Genomic DNA, 22,882 nt, shown 5'->3' on the forward strand with positions numbered 1-22,882 from the left:
TATCAAGGTCCACTTCTCCTCTTTTGTTTTATTCTGCCGTGAAACCACTGGATATCTCTTCAGTTTAGTGAAGTTCAGTCGATGTTTTGATCTCAAAATGGTCTTTAAGACTCGGGGCAAAACATAGGCTTAAGGATATAGGTTTTCATAAGAAAAGGGAAACTAAGGCTAAAAAAAACTCACCCCATAATAACATTATCTGCCCCAGTTTGAGTTAAGACACTTTGCAAGATATCGACCGAACTTGTTATCTGAACAAGCTGCCTGCGTACCTTTTCGAGATCAAGTCATTACGTAGTTCAGACTCAACATTGAGTCTGACAAATCATTTGAGACAACAATATATACCAATCTGGTCAGGACTTTTATTTGGACCGTAATGTAGGCTAGGGGGTATAGGTTAAAGAAGAAAAGGGTTAAATAAGGCTCAAAATTATTGATCTTATCAAGGGTAAATTGGCTAAAGATCACATATGAAGTATGTCCCTTGTTTCTTTCTTTATTTTTCCTTCTTTTTCTCTCCTTTTTTCTATATCTTCCGCTTTTACTGCACTTTCTTCTTTTCCTTTCATGATACTTTTTTAGCATTTTATTTAGACCTCATTTGGGACTGACCTTTTTAAAACTGCCCCAGTGTGGGGTGTGATTCTTTGACTAATTAATCAAGAATTTGAAAAATTTTCCTTTTTTAGACTCAAAATGGCTTGCAAGGGATTTCTTCTTTGCCTTTCTTTTGGATAGAAAAAAAAAATGGCCTGCCATCATTTTGGTAGTAACCATTACCTCAAATGACTTGTCAAACACTAGGAGACCCAAACCCAAGTTGAATTTCTAATGAACTAACTTTTAATAAAAAACTTATTTAACATTCAGGCTCAACTTGGTTAACAAATGGTAAATCAATATTTGGTTCTTTTTAGAGATATTGGTCGACCAAGGATGGTCATCTATCATTTGATCAAAATATGAGTAACAAATTAACATGAAATTCTTAGCACAACATAAATATTTTACTGAATTTCTTCGAGATTCTTTACTTCTTCGCAACATCTGAATTCATAGGGCGAGGGAAATTATTTCATCTTCCTCTACTTCCACCTCCCATGTTTGGTTTTCAAAATTAACATCACTTTCTGGCTCATGAATATTGGTGTTATCATTTTCTTTATCTTTGCACAAAACATCAGCAAACAAATTTTTGGAAACTGAACTCATGACACAAGTGATGTGAGGAAATGCATAATTCATTTTATTGATGAAAGGGAAATTGTCCGAGACAATAGTGTCGACAGACTAAGGGAAGAAAGGGAATTAAAATGACGCCATTACATAAAATAAACTAGATAATCAAAAGCTTGCCCCTTGTGTACTTTTTTGCTCCTACTGTCAAAGAGCAAATCTATCCGTTCAAACTTCTTACTAGAACTCCACGATCCATAACTGATATACTCTTTTTCTTGGCCTTCGCTCCCACATCTTCTTACAACATACTAACCATTTCCTTCCCGGTGATTAGGTAAAGGATCACTCTGGATCCCTGATTGCTTATCATCGAACGCTAACCAACCTGCATCCCTCAATGATTGTACCTTGTGTTTAAACGCCCAGCATCGGTCAACGGTATGACCTGGGGAATTGGCATGATATGCGCACCTAACATTTGGGTCATACCATTGCAGGAGAGGGGTTGGGACAGAAACCCCTTGGATGGTTGAAACCATCATTCTTTCAAGCAATTGAGGGAATAACTCTGAGTACGACATAGGGATAGGATCTATTCTCCTAAAATTCCTTTGGCTACTTCTTTCTTGTGCCTTAGCATTCGGCTAAGCGAACATAGGACCAGGGTGAAGAATCTGGGGCCTTGTGCCTGCGTGTGCTATCTAATGAACAAGGGGTTCAAAATTTCCACTAGGCCCTTGATTTCGACCTCTCTAATAGTAACACCTCTGAATCATTTGGGCTTCTTTCTCCTTCTTCCTATTGGTCTACTTTTTCCCCGGACCAGTTTCTGTGCCACCATCCCTGACCAGACCCACATTGATGTCAGCTTCAATTCTCTCTCCTGCAGCCACAATATCCATGAAATCGTGGGGAGTTGCTTCTCGAAGATGCGTGTGGTAGGGCTCTTTTAGTGTGCTCACGAACAAAGAAATGGCCTCTCAGTCATTTACCGGGGGGTCCACCTAGATTGACATATCCCTCCAACTATAAGCATATTCTCTGAACGTTTTAGTGGATTTTTTCTCCATTTCTTGCAAAGTCATTCGATCAGGTGCCATCTTCATCACATGGCGGTAGTGAGTGACAAAGGCATTGGCCAAGTCCTTACAAGTGCAGACCCGAGCCTTATCTTGCTGAATGTACCAACGGATAGCAGAACCAATCAAACTGCTTTGAAAGCAGTGCATCATTAGCTTTTTGTCATCTGAGTAAGCTATCATCGCTTGACAATACATCACTAAGTGGGTTCAAGGACACTGGGCGTCGAACTTTTCAAAGTCCAGCATCTTGAATTTTTGCGGCAGAGTGACCTTTGGCACCAGGCAAAGATCATTAGGATTAACGGAGTCGAAAGTATTAGACCCTTCCATTGCTTTTAAGCGCTCTTCCAATACGTCACAGAGACGCTCAGCCTCAAAATTGTTTATCCCCATATCAAAAGCTACTAACGGGGAAGTTCCTGCCACTGGGAACCCCTGTGCTGGCATAGTAGGGATGAATGGAGATATATTTGGCATGGGACCCCCCATGACGCCAAGTAGTGGAGTTAATGTTTGTCCATGAACCGGGGTGAACCCCAGAGGATGAGTGGGGTCTACTTCTGTATCAGGATAAACCTACACTGTTTTTCCTTTGTTCATTAGCAGCTCTAGAACCTTACTTATTTTATCATTTATTTCCTCTTGTCCCTGTTCCAGACCCATAACTCTATTTTCCAGTTGTTCGCTCATTTCTCTTGCCTTTCTCCTAGTGTTGTACAGATGCGTAGTGGTCTCAATATTGATTTTGATTACTCAAGAAGCTTCTTTCCTTAAGAGAGCTGCAGATGAAAACTTCCTTTTTTAGAACCACGAATGCATGATTATGTAATGCATGAATGCGTGAGTATTCAATGCATGACCATGGGATGCAATGAGTGTTTATGCATGGATGTAACTAGTGCAAACATACATACAAACAGAGATATGAACATGCATGCGGCCTATCGTGCATGTCTATGCGTGAAATTATGCATGAAGTGCATGAATGCAATGCTACCTAGATAACCACTTTGTCAGAATTCTAGAAAAAAATCCACTAATGAAAGATTTCAATATTAAGACGATCATTGATGGACCACTATTTCAATTTAATTCCTCCCTCAACCATTCCTTTCCTTGATGATGGTCCATGTACCTTAGATCCTACGAAGGGTCAAATTATGATCTGAGTTTGGGCTTGACCCAGGCTAGTCTGTAACGACCTTCTAATTTTTATATATATATATATATATATATATATATATATATATTAAGTTAAACTGCGCTGATAACTCCTCATGGAATAAAACATCAACCTAAGCAGCAAGAAGCTGAAGTCAAGTATCCATAACCATATACATATACAATACAATACCAGAGTGCTAAATACTCCCAAAGTATACATACCTAACTGAGCTAGGGCTACACAAAAATACCTTCTTTTCCAGAAACACTCACCCTACTCGCAGGGTAGCACTATTGCCCCTCTACCTACGAGCTTGATCTACTCGCCTAACTCGATCACCTAAAAAATATCAATTAAATGGGATGAGGCGATGCTCAGTAAGAAGAAACATGCTATTACTAGGGTGTAGCAAGTGAGTCATATACTTGGAAAAAAAAAACTGATTTAAAGCAAGATACTATATATAACAAAACTGAGAAAAACCTGAATACCTATTATCACATAAAACATGCTTATGTAGCATAACATAAACTGATTATTAAGAATGTTCTATTCATAATACGAATAATACTTATAAGTATAACTGTCGTCTGTAAATTTGATCATAATATATATAAATAATAACTGTGAAAAATTCCTTAGATGGATAACTGAAGTCATGAATTAACCCCTCATGATAGAGTTATGTGGCCTGAAGGCGAGACCTAACCTGGCTGGCCGACCAGGGTAAGTCAACGAAACTCCGATAGTCAGATTAGCCCCTCAACCTATATCTGATGGGGAGCCTATCCACAACATAGGCACGATCGACTTCTGAATACCACCTATTATCTGAATAGGGGTTGCACTCTGAACTGAATATAGCTACGGTATCGTGCTCTGCTACTGAATATGGTCCATCAGGGTCTGATACTATATACGTAATTGATATTTCTAAAGTACTGTTTTTACCATGATTATGTAACATTTGAGATAATCATAATATCATATAAATTGCTGAGTAAACTGTAATAATTGAGTTTCTGAGATATCTACTTAACCGCATAACTGAAATTTATGATTTATTTGTATGAACTGAATGTTATGGTTTTGAAATAGATATATCATAATATACTGAAAATACTACAAAATACAAGTTTCTGCACATATGCTGAAAATCATGGTATTCTAAAAATTATGAAAACCTTTTACTGAGCTAATACTAACTCATGCCACATAATTAAATATCAACATTATCAGGCTCTGAAACTACATAAATAATTTGAATAATAATTTTCTAAAAACCTATAATTTATACTAAATCATAATAGGTTTGTCTAGCATAGCATATTTTCCTTGCCTAATTCCTGCTAAAATCCCCTACTGTGACGGGTCCTGCACCCGCAAGGCTCCCCACTCAACACCATGAAAATCATATATCCCAGAACAAAATATCATTATTTCCTCGCATACTACATTTCCTACAACTACTGGAAAGCCAAACTTTGACAAAAGTCCTTACCCTGAATCTGGGATGAAATCTAACTTCGTCCTACCGACAATCCGCTCTAGTAGACTTAGGGAGAACTTCCCCAAGAGTGTCGTGGTGGCCTCAGATCATTGATCTGGGGGTCGACAAAGCTGAAATCGAGGAAAAAGGAAAGAAGAACCATAGCGTAGAGGAGAGAGAGGATTCCAGTAAATTTTCTACATTAAAACTGAGTTTCACACTATTTATAATGCGGCCTTCGTCGATGAGCCAGGTCACCTCGTCGACGAAGTCAAGAAGACAACTCTTCAACGAACTTTCCCCCCTCATTGACGAAATTCAGAGTTACCCAGATATACTCTTGGTATCTACTTATTGACGAGCCTAAAGTTCAATGTTAAATACCATTATTCTTCGAGTCATTACATAGTCAACCCATTGGATTTGTTCAATGCATGCTTGTGGACTTTAATGTGCACTTGGACCTCGAGTATTTCAAAATATGGGCTTCAAGCTATTTTATGATGGGATTGGACCTCAGTTTAAAAAGAGTTGGGCTTGGATTGCTTAAAAAATGTTGGCCTGTATTTTTAGGGAATAGGGTCGAGGCCCACTTATGAAATCTGGGTTTGACCCTTTTTGAAAATCAAGTCTGCGCCAAGTTTTTGCTTAGAAAAAGGTCTGGCCTAGGTTTGTTTTTTTTTTTTTTTAAAAAAATAGGGCCTGAGTTATTTGAAAAGGGTTGGGCCGACCCATATTTAAAATGCCTAAGCCAAGTGTTTTATTTTTTTTTTTAAAGGATGGACCATGGTCTCATTATTGGGCTTTTTCAGAATAATGGCTAAGTAGTATGTATGTCTAAAATGGATGCAAGAGGCATAACACAACATAAAACATATATACAAAAGATACGGATTAAGTCACATGGAGAAGGATGTGGCTCCTATCCCGACCTAGGGTAGGTATGTATATATGGGGTTCTTCAGGGCTCTATCCTATGGAGGGAATCTTAGAGGTGATCATGTGTGGTTAGGCTCAAACCCTATTGACAAAAGGTTCTCAACCTAAACCCTATCTTCACCCAAAGGGTTTGGACAGAGCTCAAATTGAGCGGAGTGGTTCGCAGGTTCCATCAAGTTCTACCACGAAGGGACTGATGCTATTACACTCCTATCTAATCTTAGCAGAGAAGGCTCGGGTATAGAGCGTAAAAGTGTGTGAATCCAGGTTTAGCCTAATCCCGCTACCCCACATGCATGTCATATGCTTATTCACAATTAATCACATGTTTGTTCAAACAATAAAGGAAATACAGTGTTTACAATCAATCACATGCTTATTCAAAATATGGAAACAAGATATTTACAATTAACACACTTATTCTAAAAAGTTGGAAATAAAATAATTACAAGTAATATTTTTATCTAAAAAATTTTGAAAAAAGATATTTACAATTAGTATTCTTATCTAAAAATTTGGAAAAAAAAATATTTACAATCAGTATTCTTATTTAAAAATTTTGGAAAGAAAATATTTACAATTAATATTCTTATCTAAAAAATTTGGAAAGAAAATATTTACAATCAATATTCTTATCTAAAAAATTTTGGAAAGAAAATATTTTCAATTACTATTCTTATCTAAAAAATTTGGAAAGAAAATATTTACTATTAATATTCTTATCTAAAAAATTTGGAAAGAAAATATTTACAATTACTATTCTTATCTAAAAAATTTGGAAAGAAAATATTTACAATTAATATTCTTATCTAAAAATTTTGGAAAGAAAATATTTACAATTACTATTCTTATCTAAAAATTTGGAAAGAAAATATTTGTAAAAAAAATTTTGGAAATAAAATATTTACAATCAATATGCTTATCAAAAAAAAATTGGAAAGAAAATATTTACAATTAATATTCACAAATGAGGAGCAACTAAAAGATTTATTAAATTTGAACTCGAGATAATTTCTAATTAATTACTAGATCGACTCTCTATAGTCCTCAGTGAAGTTGCCAAGCCTTCGCGACGTGTTGCTAGGGATGGAAAGGATGAGAGAGACGGCTACTGTGGCTGCTGCTTGTGGAGCTGGAGGTGTCTCGTGGTTGTTGTGAATGTTGGTTATGATGGAGGGAGGCTGGAAACAGGTGGCCGGAGGTAAGACTGTGAGGGGGCTACCGGGGCTGTGCAAAGAAGCAGCAGTGCTGCGTCGGGGAGAAGGAAGGTGATGGAGATAAGAGAAGCTGGGGAGACAAAAATGAGAGAGAGAGAGAGAGATGGTCGGCCCTGCGTGCAAGGTTAGGTTTTTTTTTCCTTTGAATCTGCCTCTGGCCCCCTTGTGTACGAGCCTCCCTCTCCTTTTATAAAAATATTTCAAAACCATAGCATGTGCCGCCTCCTTTTTATTTTTATTTTGCACTTTTTTTTTGTAAAAAAATAATAATAATGTAATATTTAAAAACAATGATAATACTAATAATAGAAATAGTAGAAATAATAATAGTAAAGTAATAATAATATAGAAATAATAAAGATGATAAAAATAATAAAGATAATAAAAATAATAATAGTAAAGTAATAATAATATAGAAATAATAAAAATGATAAAAATAATAAAAATAATAATAGTAAAGTAATAATAATAATAATAATAATAATAATAATAATAATAATAATAATCTTATTTGGCCCGGGCAAAAATAGGGTGTCTAAAGCAATTTACATGAACCACAATACACATCAATGATATAACCAATCATCTAGGCACATCAACGCATTCATCACAATATTTACAACCAACCAGATAGTGTTCTCAAACAAGCAGTATCCACAAACAAGCAGTATTCACAAACAAACAGCTCTCATAAGTAAATAGTATTCCCAACAGAATAGTATTCGCAATCATTTAATTATAAAGGGTTATTCTCCTGCCACACCATTTTTCCCAAATATAAATTATATTCAAAGCTATCATTTTTCAAATGCCTAAACTGTTCAAAAGTCATGCTTACGTATAAACGACTTTTATACTCAAAACTAATTGGTTCAAAATTAATAAAAACTTATATAACTTACTCCTCTTACCTGTTTTTCCGAAAATGACCTGGAACGAACAAAAAAACTGAAACCCTTGCCGCTTAAATCTATCGAGGATTGACAACCTATGCGCCGGGAAGAGGAAGAATGGATCGTGGAGCACCCGAGAGCTACCAAGAGGCTTCAAGGAGAGAGAGAAATGAGGGAGATTTAGGGCTGAGAGAGAGAGAGAATATATTTCCTAAAAAAAATGACCTAAGATCTATTTATAATTAGGTTGTCCCCGCAGAAAATCATTGACGATTTTTCTGGCCACCTTGAAACCGTCGACGGAAAACCTAGGCTACAAAATCCCTAGAGCCTTTCTATAGGAAATAGGAAATGGTTTTGTTTGGGGTTCCCCAAACCGTCGATGGTTTTGTCTTGTCCTTCACCGATTTTTTTTTTTTTCCTTTCCTTTATTTATTTCCCTTTTCTTTTATTTATTTTTATTTTATTATCTCGGTTTGGGTTATTACATTAATGTTGTACATTTCTACTTGCATTTATATGTACAAAAATGTTTCATGTTTCGGTTGGGTTTAGCCTATTAATTGAACTGGAGAGTCTCAACCCGGTAAGTGAGATCGGTTGGGTTCAACCCGGTAATTGAACTAGAGAGTCTCCGCCCCGTAAAGGAAACTAGTTGGGCTCAACCTGGTAATTGAGTTAGGTTACCTTGCCCCGTCAGGAGAGGTTGTAATGGCTTCTGTTTCGCCCGTTTAAGTGAGTAAGGATAGTGTAATCCTTGGGGGGTATGCCCAAGGCGGGGACGTAGGCAGTATTGGCCGAATTTTGATAACAAATCTGTGTGTCACTCTCTCTCTATCTTATTTAAATTCATATACTTTAATTTCAACATGTGTATGAATGTTTATTTAATGTTATAATTATTTGCATACACACATTTGATTTAAATAAGATATACTGCACACATGTATGTTTGTTTTCTTTATTAAAATTATTTTACATAAACGTGTGTACATTGAATGAGATATGACTTGTGGTGAATCAGCAAGATGTTTAATTTAGCCAAATATATTAAAATTTCAATTCATCCCCCCTCCCCCCTCTTGGGATTACACCAATTCCAACAATTGGTATCAGAGCCTAATTGCAATAAGGTTAATCGTTATTTGCATAAAGATTGCAACAACTCATATTTCGGTGTGACCCTGATTTGAGGGTAAACCATTAGCAAATCCTCCATTGTTTTCATCACATAGATTTTACTATGTAAAATTTGAAAATGTTTTTGTAAAATCAAATGATTGGAAGATTTGGAAAGTGTTTGTCAAAACTTATCATATCCTATTGAAAATAATGTTAAAAATGCATGTTTCCCAAACCTGAAAATAATTTGAATAGTATGATATAGCTTTAATGCATATCATTTGAGTGTCATGCACATGTTTTTATTGTGTGTTAGTTACTAATGCTTTTAAAATATCATGTTTAGTATTAGTATTAAGGTTCTTGGGAAAATTTGAAAAGTATGGAAAATTTGAGAGAGAGGAGAATGCAACTTCAAGCCTAAACAACTAAGAAGGATTAAAACTTAAAGGTATATCTATCCTTTTTCTAATTTATTGAATAATTCACTTTATGATTCACATGATATGTTTTGTTTTAACTTTTTGTTGTGAATCATATAATAAACCTAGTAAGTATTGCATACCATCTTATGAGATGCTACATAGGAATATTTTATACACTCATAAGATTTTAGGAAATAACATAAAAGGGGTTATAATACTTTAAAATGCTTAAATAGTGTTTTATGTTTAAAATTTTAAATTTTAGTATACACTATTGTTTTATAGAAATGCATGTCAATGTGAGAATTTTAGTGAAATATCCAATCCAAGCTTAATATATATACACATTTTTATGATTGGTAAATATATGGACATATTGGCTATCCCCTGCAAATGGGCAATGATTTTAAATTGTGAAATAATGTTTTATATATGCTGATGTATAAATATCTTAAATATAGCATGATTTGTCCATCACACAAATTTGGGGGTTTTAGGAAATTAATATTCTATATATTTTATTTTCCTAAACTCATCATTGAGCTTAAACGATAAATCATTTTCAAATGATAAATTAAAGGAACTTTTAAACTCTTCCCCATATTTGAAAATATTTGTTATCCTAATTACTATTAATTGAACATATATTTCTTTGGCTACATAATTGAGGGGGAGTAGCAATTTTAAAATTCATCCAATAAGCAATAAATTATATTATACTTATCTTATCATGTTTATGACTTGAATGATAAATGTATATATATCCATCCTCCGCTTAAAGTTCAACTATATTTGATGGACAATTTATTTGAGTTGAATGTCAGTATCCATTGCTTGTAAAAGTGAATATATTGTTTAATGGATAGTTTATTTTTATAAACTATTATTTGAACTACTGAATGCATGTTTGTATTGAATGTCTCCTGCATTACTAATGTAATGATGTGGACTGCATACTGGTCGTGGATATAGGTTCTTGCATGCTTAAACTAAATGGTATATGCATGATGCAGATTATTTTGTATTGTTTTCTTGAACCAATCAGGTATTAGGTACATGGTAAAAAATGGGGAAAATGTTCAATTTACAGACAACATGCTACCGAAATTTCGTTAGAATTTTATTAAAAATTTTCAAAATTTATAAGTCGTGTACTAGAACAAATTATGATAAAATGCATGCTATGTGAAATTTATGATTATTTGTATAATGCATGCAAAATAATTAGATAGTTAACTGGTGCATGTTGAATCTTAAATAATATGAGCTAAACTGAAAAGCATGCACAGTCTTCATAATCGTTTCTTAGGATGCTAGATAACTAAATAGTCTTGTACATGTCAAATCCAAAATGCTACATAAATTAAAAGCATGTACACATTTTATTATCCTAAGAGAGACTAGTTCATGGACACCATTTGGTTCCAATTGTTGGATTGTGAGCTTCATGTAGGACCCAAATAGTCAATAATCATGTTATAAAAATTTAAGTCCATATAAACAGGTCATTTGCATGACTTAGGGGGAGTTTTCATTTCACTCACACTCATTGTGAATTTTGAGTTGTGTCACCTTTTTGGACCCCTATTACATTACCTTTGAGTATAGTCTTGATTGGCTATAGTGTGTTCAATCGAATGCAATATATCATGTCATGTGCTAAATGCTTATTATTTGCTGCATACTAAAATTCTTTGATAGGATGAATATATAAAGAATGGTTTTTAATGACTATCATCCTTGAACTTAATGCAAGTATGTATACATGCAAATATATAGGGAGAGTTTAAGCCCTACTTTTAGGAAAAATAAATAAAATTTTAACGTCTATAATCTCTTGCATACTGAGTTTTGTTATAAAGAATGAACATATGTTGAATGTATTTAAACGAAATTCATCCTTGAACATTAATGCACTTGTGTATGTCTAAGACTATACCGGAGAGTTTATGCCCCATCCTTGAGAAAAGTATTAAAGTCACCTGACCTGTAGACTCACATTATTATTGTTTTTACGTTTTGAGTCTGATGTTTCCTGAAGTACCCTGAACATCGTATCCTACATTTATTGAATCAATATTTGATATGGATTGTTCTTGGGGCATATGAACACCATGAATGACTTAGTGTTTGACTTTTAATGCATGTGTGTTTAGAAATGGTTTTATTGGTGAAATCAAATGGTTTAACTTATATCCAGTAAATTTTTTTTAAGAATGAAAAATTGTACTTATACTGCTTTCTTTCTAAATGACTGTTTTACAATTAAAATCAATATAAGTAGTTGACTAAATCTAAGCTCGAACTCAAATTGATTGGGGGAGCATCTAAAATTAATTGCCCATCTTGTTATGCTCACCAACATTGTAGGCTTAGATCTGTTCTAAATTTTTTTTGTGGCATGTGCTTAAATGTGATGTTTATATTGAATTTTTTTTAATTAAATTCTTGCTTAGCCACAGTTCTTTGTTTTGCCATATGTTCCATAATTTTAAATTTATTTAATATCTCTGGATCTATTTGGTTGAATTTTTCTGGTAATATTATGAATTCTGCACAAATGCTTAACCAAGAAAGTGAGGCTTGCTTGAACTTCATATTAAAGTTTCTTTTTCAGGAAGCATTGCCCATAGTATTTATTGAAAATCATAAGGGGATATATATTTTTATACATACATACATATATATACATACATACATATATATATATATATATATATATATATATACATATTTAAAAGCAAGAATTGAATTTATATAGAATATACTTTATCTCTTGCTTATGTGCGTGTAAGTCTTCATGACTATGCTAGTATTGTATTGAAATATTTATGTCATGAAATTTATTTTTCTTAAGGGTGTTGCTCATTTGGTTCATTGATCTTAAATGACTAGTTAAACTGTTTTGTGTGCGATATTGCCAATTTTTTAAACAGTTTTAAAAAAATTTTTATGCCCAAATCTTATGCCAAAAAGAGAGAATTTTCTAATAAAAATAAATTTAAAAAAAAAAATTGGGGGGGGGGGGGGCGGGGGAGTTCTTTTTGCTAACTATGTTTTAAATACTCATAATACTTTTTGCTTAGTTTAGCCCTTTTTGTTGATGCCAAAAGGGGGAGAATGTTTATGAGCAAAATGATGACCAAAAAGAAAATTTTATAGGCAAATATTATGAGAACTAATATCTTAGCGTATGCTTTAATGCAAAACTAAATGCATAATTTTATTTATTATGTCTTCTTTCATAAATATACTTGAGCTATTATGTTTACTTTTACATTATGCATATTCTTAGGGGAAGCGCTTTCAAGTTGTACTCATTTTGCTCTTGGGTGTTTGTCATTATCAAAAAGAGGGATATTATTGGTTTTTTGAATCCGATCCATGTTTTGATGCTGACAAACCACCAATATTTTATGTGTGCATTTCGTGTGTGAACAAATTTTCATTTCAACATGAACATAAGATACTAGAAATGGAAGCCAATAGAGACATAAAGTTCACACACTCCTGGTGAATTCCATGGAAAATAAAGAGCAAAAGAAGAAGACATTTTGATTGTGGTTGTATTGCATTTAAATTTTATATTTTTAGTCTATAATAATGCATGCATCTGTATGATATGTTTGAAAGCTCAAAACGACCTTAAGCTGACCATAGGGGACCCAACACTTGCACCAAAAACCTTTTTCTAAAAAGTCTAAAATCTTACAAAGTTTTTGGAATAACTTTAGGGTCAAATTAGGGCTTAAACTGAGGAAGTTACTAAGCTCAGTCGATTGACTAGTTTCAGTATTAATCAGCTCACTTGACCGAACCTTGGAAGAGTCAACAGTTTGACTTGCCTTGGTCGACTGACCTATTATGAACTAATCTTCCTTGGTTGACCGATCCATTAAAATTTACTTTTCTAACTACTTAGTCGACCGACCTTATAGTTCAAAATTGCCTCGATCGACTGAACTAACAGGAGTGGTCAACTGACCTTTTACCTTAGTCAACCGAACCCACAAAGGGTTCAGAATCGCCTTGAGATGGTCAACCATCGATCTTCTCTAGTCAACCAAGCTGTTAGAAAAAAATCAAAGTTTACACAGGTTGGTCAATCGGCCTTTGCCCTTGGTTGACCAAACCTATCGGGTTGCCAAATTTTTACGGAGGTTAATTTTAATTAAATTTCATTAATCTTTTTTCAAAATTCCTCCTATGTCCCCAACGGTCATAATTTTCAGAAAATCTATAAATACCCTCTCATAACCTCATATTAGCAACTTTGATTAACTCCAAATTTTTCTCTAATCTTTTGTTAATCAAAGTTCTTCCAAACCAATTTTTATTACTAAAATTACTCTTTTGGGGCAAAATATTTTAAAAAAATTTCTCCAACTCTCTTCTATTTTTTTATTTCAAAAATTTTGTTCAAGAGAGTATATTTATTTTTAGGCATTCATATTGTTAATCTATAGCTTTTACTCTCACATAACTTTTATCTTGAAAATTATTTTTGAGAGTATTGCTTGAGTTTCTCTCGATTATTTTCTTAATAAATATTTTTTGGGAGATATTATTTATTGCATAAATATTTTTCTTGAGCTTAAACTCCAAATTCTCCAAACATTTTTGTCTACAAAAATCTTTGTTGGAGAATATATCTTTATACACACACATGTATTAGTTGTGCAAAAATTATTTGATAAGCACCCTTACTTTACTGAGCATATTTCATATCATCAAAGAGCGTATTTTTAGAGCTTTAATGTTATACATTTCTGCTTGTATTCAGAAGCATATTTATATGTACAAAAATGTTTGAATGTTTCAATTGGGTTTAGCCCATTAATTAAACTGGGGAATCTCAGCCCCGTAAGTGGGACCAGTTAGGTTCAGGCCAATAATTGAAATGGAGTCTTCGCCCCTAAGGGAGACCAGTTGGGCTCAGTTTAGAAATTGAGTTGGGGTTTATCTTGTCCCATAAGGAGAGATTGTAATGGCTTATGCTCCGCCTATTTAAGTGAGCAGGGATAGTGTAATCCTTGGGAAGTATGCCCAAGGCGGAGACGTAGGCAGTATTGGCCGAACCTCGATAACAAATCTGTGTGTCGTTCTCTCTATATCTTATTTAAATTCCTGTACTTTAATTTCAACATGTATATGAATGTTTAATATAAATAAGATATACTGCACTAGTGAATGCTTGCTTTCATTGTTAAAATTATTTTATATACACGTGTGTACATAATGGGATATGACTTGTGGTGAATCGGTAAGATGTTTAATTTAGCTAAATATTTTAAAATTCCAATTCACCCTCTCCTCTCTTAGGATTACACTAATTCTAACAAATCCTCACAGCGTGTTGCTTGGGGCAAGGACGTAGGCTTCTAGCCAAACCTTGAAAAAAATTTGGTCTTCAGCTTTTTTTCCCTAATCTCCTTACTTTATTGAAAGGTTTTAATTTGTGTGTATGTTTATTGAGAACTTGCTGTATATTGGAAATTGTTGAAAAACTAATTTTGATTGTTGCTTGAAATCAAGGAACATATTGGCTATCATTGGTTGGTTTAACAAGTTCAAAATAAATTTGAGTACTTAATTTTTTTAATATCACAACTAAAGTTGATTTTGTTAAATTAATTATTTTATTGAAAGAAAGTTACAAGCTTTATAAAATCAACCTTCTGAAATTATTTTGAAATTGTCACTATTTATTGTTCAAGAAAATTTTGATTCTGAATATTAAACTTCTGAGATTTTTTATCAAGCTGATCTTTAATATCATTCATTCATAAAAGATTGAATTTGGATTGTTTAAAAGATTGTTGACTGAACTTGTAAGGAACGTTGATCAATATTATAGTGTTTTGTGTGATTGTTAAAAATCAATTTGCTGGGTTAATACTTAAACTAAGGAATTTGTGAAACAAAGTTATAAAGAAATTTTAAAAACCCAATTCACCCCCCCCCCCCCTCTTGGGAGTATACATAAATTCTCAACATTCATGACGTGTGCTATTACCATTACACAAATTTGTTATGTCATGAAGTTTATATATATTAAATTTTTTTTTTTGAGTTTTGCATAACTGGTTCATTAATTATATATGAAATGCAGGCGAACTAATTAGATTGGTCTTATGATCAAACCTACACTTGCTGTCATGTGTCGTATGTTTTAAACTCAAATCTTTTACGGGACTTATGTAATGTTTAAATTGTAATGGTTTGAAGATATCTCTGGTCTGACCATGTTTAACATGCCTTTTTAATCTTGTAATGAGCAGTAATAATGTTTTTGTGTGCAAAATTATATGCCTAGTATTTGTATTAAAAAGAGAGTTTTTATAGCTAAGACTTTATTTATACTCAAAAGGTTTTCTACTTAGCTTAACCTTTTTTGCTGATGCCAAAAGGGAGAAAATTTTATAAGCAAAATGATAAATGATTTTATGCCAAAAAGGGGGAATTTTTTTAATAGCCAAAAGGGGAAATTTTTTAATAAGGCAAATAATTTTATATGGGAAAATATCTAAGTTGCGAGCATATGTGCTCCATTAAAAAAATTTTAATGCATGATTTATTTGAAATGTCTTCTGTCTTCTGATATGCCTAAGCTATATTACTTATTTTAAAATTATGCACATTCTTGGGAGGAGCCTTTTTTAGACTTAACCCATTTTGCTTTTATGTATTTGTCATCATCTAAAAGGAGAAAATTATTGACTTTTTGAGTCTGATCCCTATTCTGATGCTAACAAAGCACAAGTATCGTATGTGTGTTTTTAAGTGCTTGAACAGGTTTACATTTCATCACAAACATAAAGGAAAGGAAATGGAAGCCATGAAGGACTTCAAGATTATACACTTGGCGTATTCCATGGAAGTGAAGAGAAAAAGGAAAAGAAGACATGTTTTTTTTTACTTGTAATGCATTTATTTTAGGTTTTAAATTTGTAATAATGCATACCATGCATAATGGGATGGATGCTCAAACAAAGTCAATAGACTGACCTTAGGGAACCCAAAATTTCATGAAAAACCCTTCACTTAAAATGTCTTACTAATACACATAGGGTTAGAATTTTTTAAGGTCAAACTCAGGGCAAAAACTTGGGTTTTCACTGACCTTGATTGACTGAACCTTTCATGCCTAAAATATCCGACCGACTATGCCTTATGGGAAAAACTGTAACTTTGTTCAAGGTCAGTCGACCGGCCCAAAAATGAACATAAATGGATAGTCGACCGACCATATATTTCTCGTAAAATCTAAAGCTCAGTCGACCGGGCTAAATGAACTAAAGTTAGCCTCAACCGATCAACCCTCATGCCCAGCCGACCATTCATAAGGCTCAGTCAACCGAACTATCGTAGCTTTGGAAATCGCCTAGGTCAGTCGACCGGCTACTTACTCAGTTGACCGAAGCCTCAAGCAAATTCAAATTTTTCCCTAGGACAATCAACTGATGCATGCCTCAATCAACCAACCCTCTCGGGTTACCTAATACTTGTGCTAACCGTTATTATTTTTTCAAATAATCTTTTCTAAAATGATGAGCGTGTCCTCAACGGTTATAATTTTTGGGAACTCTATATATAGGCCATTCCAAAGCATGATTAGTGTTGACTTTATAAGTCCTATCCTATTTTCATTATGACAAATCCAAGGTATCTCACTTGTGCACCTAGTACTTGAACAAGTATTTCTCTTAGATGGCACGAAGAGTGGAGGTACTGTCAAAGCCATGGGGAGCTAAAAGACTACTTCATTAAGGATATAGCTTGGCATCATAAAGAGCAAAAAATGAAGAAATTTTATTTGTATTGTAAAATGCATTTATTTGGGTGTGTAATAATGTATTCATGCATCATGGGAATGACAGCTCAAAGATGACCTTTGACTGACCTAAGGTCCCCAAACACTTCATTAATAATCCCTTAAACTAAAATGCTATACTTATACAATCAAGGATAAACTTATAAGGTCATTAATAAGGCATACCTTGATGTTTCAAGGGCTTTGGTCGACCGACCTCTCAGCGTTATAAACATATCAGTCGATCGACCTTTAATAGTTGGGCCGATTAAAAACCCTCGGCCAACCGACCCTAAAATTAACATATTTTCCTCGGTCAACCGACCATTAGGTTTTACCTTTTCAATGTACTCAGCTGATCGACAAAAAATGACTTAAGAATAGCCCCAATCAACAGAACCTACAAAGGTTTGGAAATCGCCTTTGGCTCAGCCGACCGGCCCTTATCTCAGTCGACTGAGCCTCATACATGTTTGAAAATCATAAAGGGCTTAGTCGATCGGTCTTATCCTTGGTTAACCGAACATATTAGGTTTGCACTAATTTTTTGCATGGTCAGCCGACCGACCCTTCGGTTAGTCAACCGACCCTCTTGGGTGGCTGAATTTTTACCATGCTAATCAGGGTTAATTTTCAATTAAATATTTTCTAAAATTCCCTCCGTGTCCCCAACATTTATATTTCTTGGGAATTCTATATATACCCCATCATTACTCTATATTAGCAACTTGATTAGCCAGAAAGATCCTCTAAAAATATTTAATGCTAATCTTCATATACTCTCACATGCAAGTAATTTCATACTCTTTCTCATATTTCGTTGCAAAATTGTTTTAGAACGAGTACATTAGAGTTCATCTTCTTCATTTGCAAAGTCATTGCAACTTGAAGTTAGAGTAAATACTTATTGTTGTAAGCATCATCATTCATATTTGAAAATACATCCTTTAGAGAGTAAGCTTGAGTTTTCTCCCATACAATTTCATTGATAAATACACTTGGGAAAACTCTATTCAGCTTATAAATCTTTGCATCATCATTGCAAGACTCAAAGGTTTATATTGTGTTTATTAGAAAAATACTTTTGGGTAGCAAAACCCTAATATCTACTATGCTTGATGTTTGAAAAATATTTTTGAGATATTTGTTTAGGGTTTCAAAGATTCTTTGATAAAAACATTTAAAGAATATATTATATTGACATCAAAGATCTTACTCTCACACTCATATCCACATATTGTTGAGAGTTGACATATTGTTGACCAACATCTCATTGAGCTTAATCTCCTATCATTTATGAGTGTATTTGTGCTTATTGGTATACATCATTAGCTTTTCATAGAAGCATCATATTTGTACACAAATATTTATTATCGTTGTATTCCCGATGTGTGGTCAGAAGAGGATTGCACTGGTCTGTAAGATGCACCGGATAGTTCAGACCCAGTTAGGAGAACTAGGAGCATCTTTCTAAGGTGCAGTTGTTAAGGTTGGAGTTAGCCTTGTGAATGTGACTTGGGGTATTCCTTGCCTAGTAAGGAAATAACATTGTATTCGATATCGCTCCATCCGTTAAGAGAGCATTAGTGAATCCTCTTGCTTGTGAACTTGAGGTAGGGACGTAGGCATTGTTGGCCAAACCTTGATAACATATTCCGTGTCACCTTTTCTCTGCACTTTTACTTTACAGTATTTGATTGCTTATCTTTACTGTTGACATTATTGCTTAAGAATTTGAATATTAAATTGTGCTTGGTCGGGAATACTGGAACTATATTTACTTGTGCAAATTACCTTACTGAATTCATACTTGTCTAGACAAACCCTAAGTTGCGAAATAATACTGTTATCTGATTTAACCTAGGAAGAAATTTTAAAATCTCCAATTCACCCCCCTTACTAGGATTATACCAATTACATCAATTAGTAACCTAATTAGTTAGAAATTCTCTCTAAAATTTTTGTACTATATTTTTATATACTCTCACATATTCAAACATATATTCAATCTCTTTCTCATATCTACTTGTTTTTATCATTATAGAAAGAGAGCATTTAGTTCATCTTCTTCACTTGCAAAGTCATTGCAACTTGAAGTTAGATTGAATACTCTTCATTGTGAGCATCATATATTTCATTTCTTAATGCTTATACTCTTTCATTCATTCATATTTGTAAATCATTTTTCGGAGAGTGGGCTTGAGTTTTCCCATTCTATTTCATTGATAAATATTGTTGGGAAAACTCTCTATAGCTTACGAATCTTTGCGCACTCATTGTAAGATTCAAAGCTAGTCTTTATTCTTATTGTAAAATAATTTTGAAAAGCTAATCATCATTATCTCCTACAATTTATTGTTGAAAAATATTTTTGGAGATATTATTTGAATCTTAGATCTTTAAAATACACTTAGTGAATATTACATATTTGAATCAAAGATCATTTTTATTATCATCTCTCACATTATTTCACAAAATCATTTTTAAGAGATATTTCATAAACTCTATCGAGCTTAAACTCCCATTATACAGAGTGCGATGAATTTATTGAATGTACACATCCGCTTATTTGAGAAGCATATCTTTGTACGCAAATTTTATCATATCTTTGTATTCTAGGCATGATCTAAAGAGGAATACACCGTCCTATAAGGTATACCGGTTTGACTCTAACCTGGTTAGGTGAGCTGAGAAAACTTCGCCTCGTAAGGAGATTTGGTGTGGTTCCACCCGATAAGTGAACTGAGGAGACTCCCCCTCGTAAGGAGAAACCAGTTTGGCTCAGCCTGGTGAATTGAGCTAAGGTGACTCTGCCTCATAAGGAGAACTGGTTGTAGCTCAGTCCCGTAATTGAGCTGAGGAGATTCCACCTCGTAAGGAGTATTGTAAATGACGTCACTCTACCCAGTTAAGTGAGCAAATCATGGACTCCTCTTGCTGGTTAGCTTGAGGCGAGGACGTAGGCTGGATTGGCCGAATCTCAATAAAAATAACTGTGTTTTTCTTTTTCCTATACTTTTTACTTTCCAACACTTAAATGTCTATATTTAAACTACTGTGTATGATTTAAATATTCGCATATCTCAATATCTGCGGAATTGGTAATTGCTTAGATAGACCCTAGGTTGCGATATACTAATTGTGGGTTTTGATATTTGGGAAAAAGTGACCTAAAATTTTTAAATACCCAATTCACCCCCTACTAGGAATACACCATTCCTTTCAAAAATCATTGTCAGATCTTTACTTACCATTTCGAATTGCTCTGAATCACCCAATATAACTAGATTTGGCAGAAAGAAGGTAGAAAAGCTTGAATGACCCCTATGTTGTCAAGTCACTTGAAACGAAAAAAAATGTTAATGAGGACACTACCCATCTCAAACCAATTTGAGGAAAAGGTGCTTGACGAGAGGGATTGCATGACCCCCTATGTTGTCAAGTCACTTGAAACGAAGAACTGTCCATGGGGACACTACCCATTTCAGACTAGTTTAAGGAAAAAACGCTTAATGAGGGGGGGGGGGGTTGTATGAGCCCTGTGTTGTCAAGTCACTTGGAACAAAGAATTGTCAATGAAGAAACTACCCATCTAGAACCAGTTTAAGGAAGAGTGCTAAACGAGGTGATTGTATAACCCCTATGTTGTTAAGTCACTTGAGGATTGATACAAGGATTGAGTACTCAGAGAAAGCTATTTTGAAAATGAATAGGGCTTACGAGCATCTTGCATGTTGTGGATTGATTAAAAGAATTAAGACTTACATAAACTCGCACGACTTGGAATAATTGATAGGGGACAAGACTTACGTGCATTTTGCACAGCATGGATCAATTGGAGGAAGCAGGATTTACGTGCATCTTGCACACCCTGGATTAATTGTGGACACTACTCATATGCACTTTGCATAGCCTAGATTGTTTGAAAGGAACAGGACTTATGTGAACTTTCATTGCCTGGAACAATTGATAGGAGATAGGACTTACATGTGTTGCATTGGATGGATGATTGAAAGGAGACAGGACTTATGTGCACTTTGCACAGGTTGGGGTGGTTGGAGGGAATAGCACTTACGTGCACCTTGCATAGCTTGGAATAATTGAGAAGGGATAGGACTTACATGCATCTTGCACAGCTTGGAATAATTAAGAGGGGACAGGACTTACGTGCATCTTGTACGGCCTAGATTAATTAAGAGATTTGGCAGCAAGCGAGCAAAAATGCCCAGAATGACAGAGATTTTGTCTTGATTTGTGTGCACAAGGTTAAAATTGATGTCGAACCCCACTTTAATGTTCTAAACTATGCCAAATCACCCTGGATAGTCAAAAAATTTTGGAGGGGGAGGGGGGAGGCAAAAAACACAAGGAAAAAAGCTAGAAAAAGCAAAAGAATTGCCAACCTCTATTTTGGGCATTTGGTTAAAATGTTAATCAACATAAGGGAAGCATTACAACTCTAACATGTTACCAAGTGATTGTGAGGTGGAACAATATTTAAAGAAAAGATAACATAATTTAGCAAAGGTTCAAAGACTAGTCTTAATTAATGTTTAAACAGCCTGAACTTATCATGGTACCATTCGAAAGGATGGATGTGTAGGGGGTTATATTACCTTCCCCTCACATAGCCGAACTCCTGAACACAACTTTAGAATGTAAAATAGAGACTACTAGTTCCTTGGACTGTACGATTAGTTAAAAACCAATTAATCAATAGTAATTAGGTGAACTTAACCACACATAGACAAAAAATGCTAGTGGCAACTTCATGAACCTACAATTGTAAGATAAAGGGCATTTAACACATTTTGGATAGTCATCCTCATCGAGGCATCGGATCCCAGTCTACACATGTTGACCAAAAGAATCTGATATATTTTGCTCAAATGTATCTAGGTTAAGGAGGACTAAGGATAACTATATCAATCATTTTCTCAAGTAGTTTTCTTAGTAGGCATGAAGAATGTCTTGCTGGTAGAATGAATAAGAATCTTCTTTCTCGTTTTAAACTTTTGCACAGACCACCCTTGTGGGCTTCCGACTTAGAAAGTTGCATTCTTATCTTTTCTTTCATAAATTTTCATCATGACTAGGATTGTGACCTTAAGGTGGACTTTTAGACACAAACATAACACATAGGCTTTGGTTAGATAAATAAAGAGAAGAGAAACTAGGCTCAAAATCTTAGTGAGTACCTTTTTACCTGTAGCATGGTTATATCTTTATGATCAATCAAATGTGACTTCAAACCGGGCTTGTTTTAGAACAAGCTACCTACATATCCTTAGTTATCCATCACTAGGGTTCTACATACATATGAAATTTTGATAAAAAGGACAATAAGAACTGCAGAATTATAAACAACGCATACAAGTGCAAATTAGTGGAGTTCAACCTATTATTTTGAAATCACCTTTATCTTTTTTGAAAATTTTGAGTCTTTTTTAGGTTTTTGATAGAATGACAAAGACATCCAAAGAGTAATAATAAACACCTAATGAAATAAAAACATTTTTTTTGGAGGATTTTGTCCTATTAGAAACAATAATCAC

This window comes from Malania oleifera, chromosome 4, assembly GCF_029873635.1.
Source record: "Malania oleifera isolate guangnan ecotype guangnan chromosome 4, ASM2987363v1, whole genome shotgun sequence".
In the NCBI taxonomy this organism is placed as follows: Eukaryota; Viridiplantae; Streptophyta; class Magnoliopsida; order Santalales; family Ximeniaceae; genus Malania; species Malania oleifera.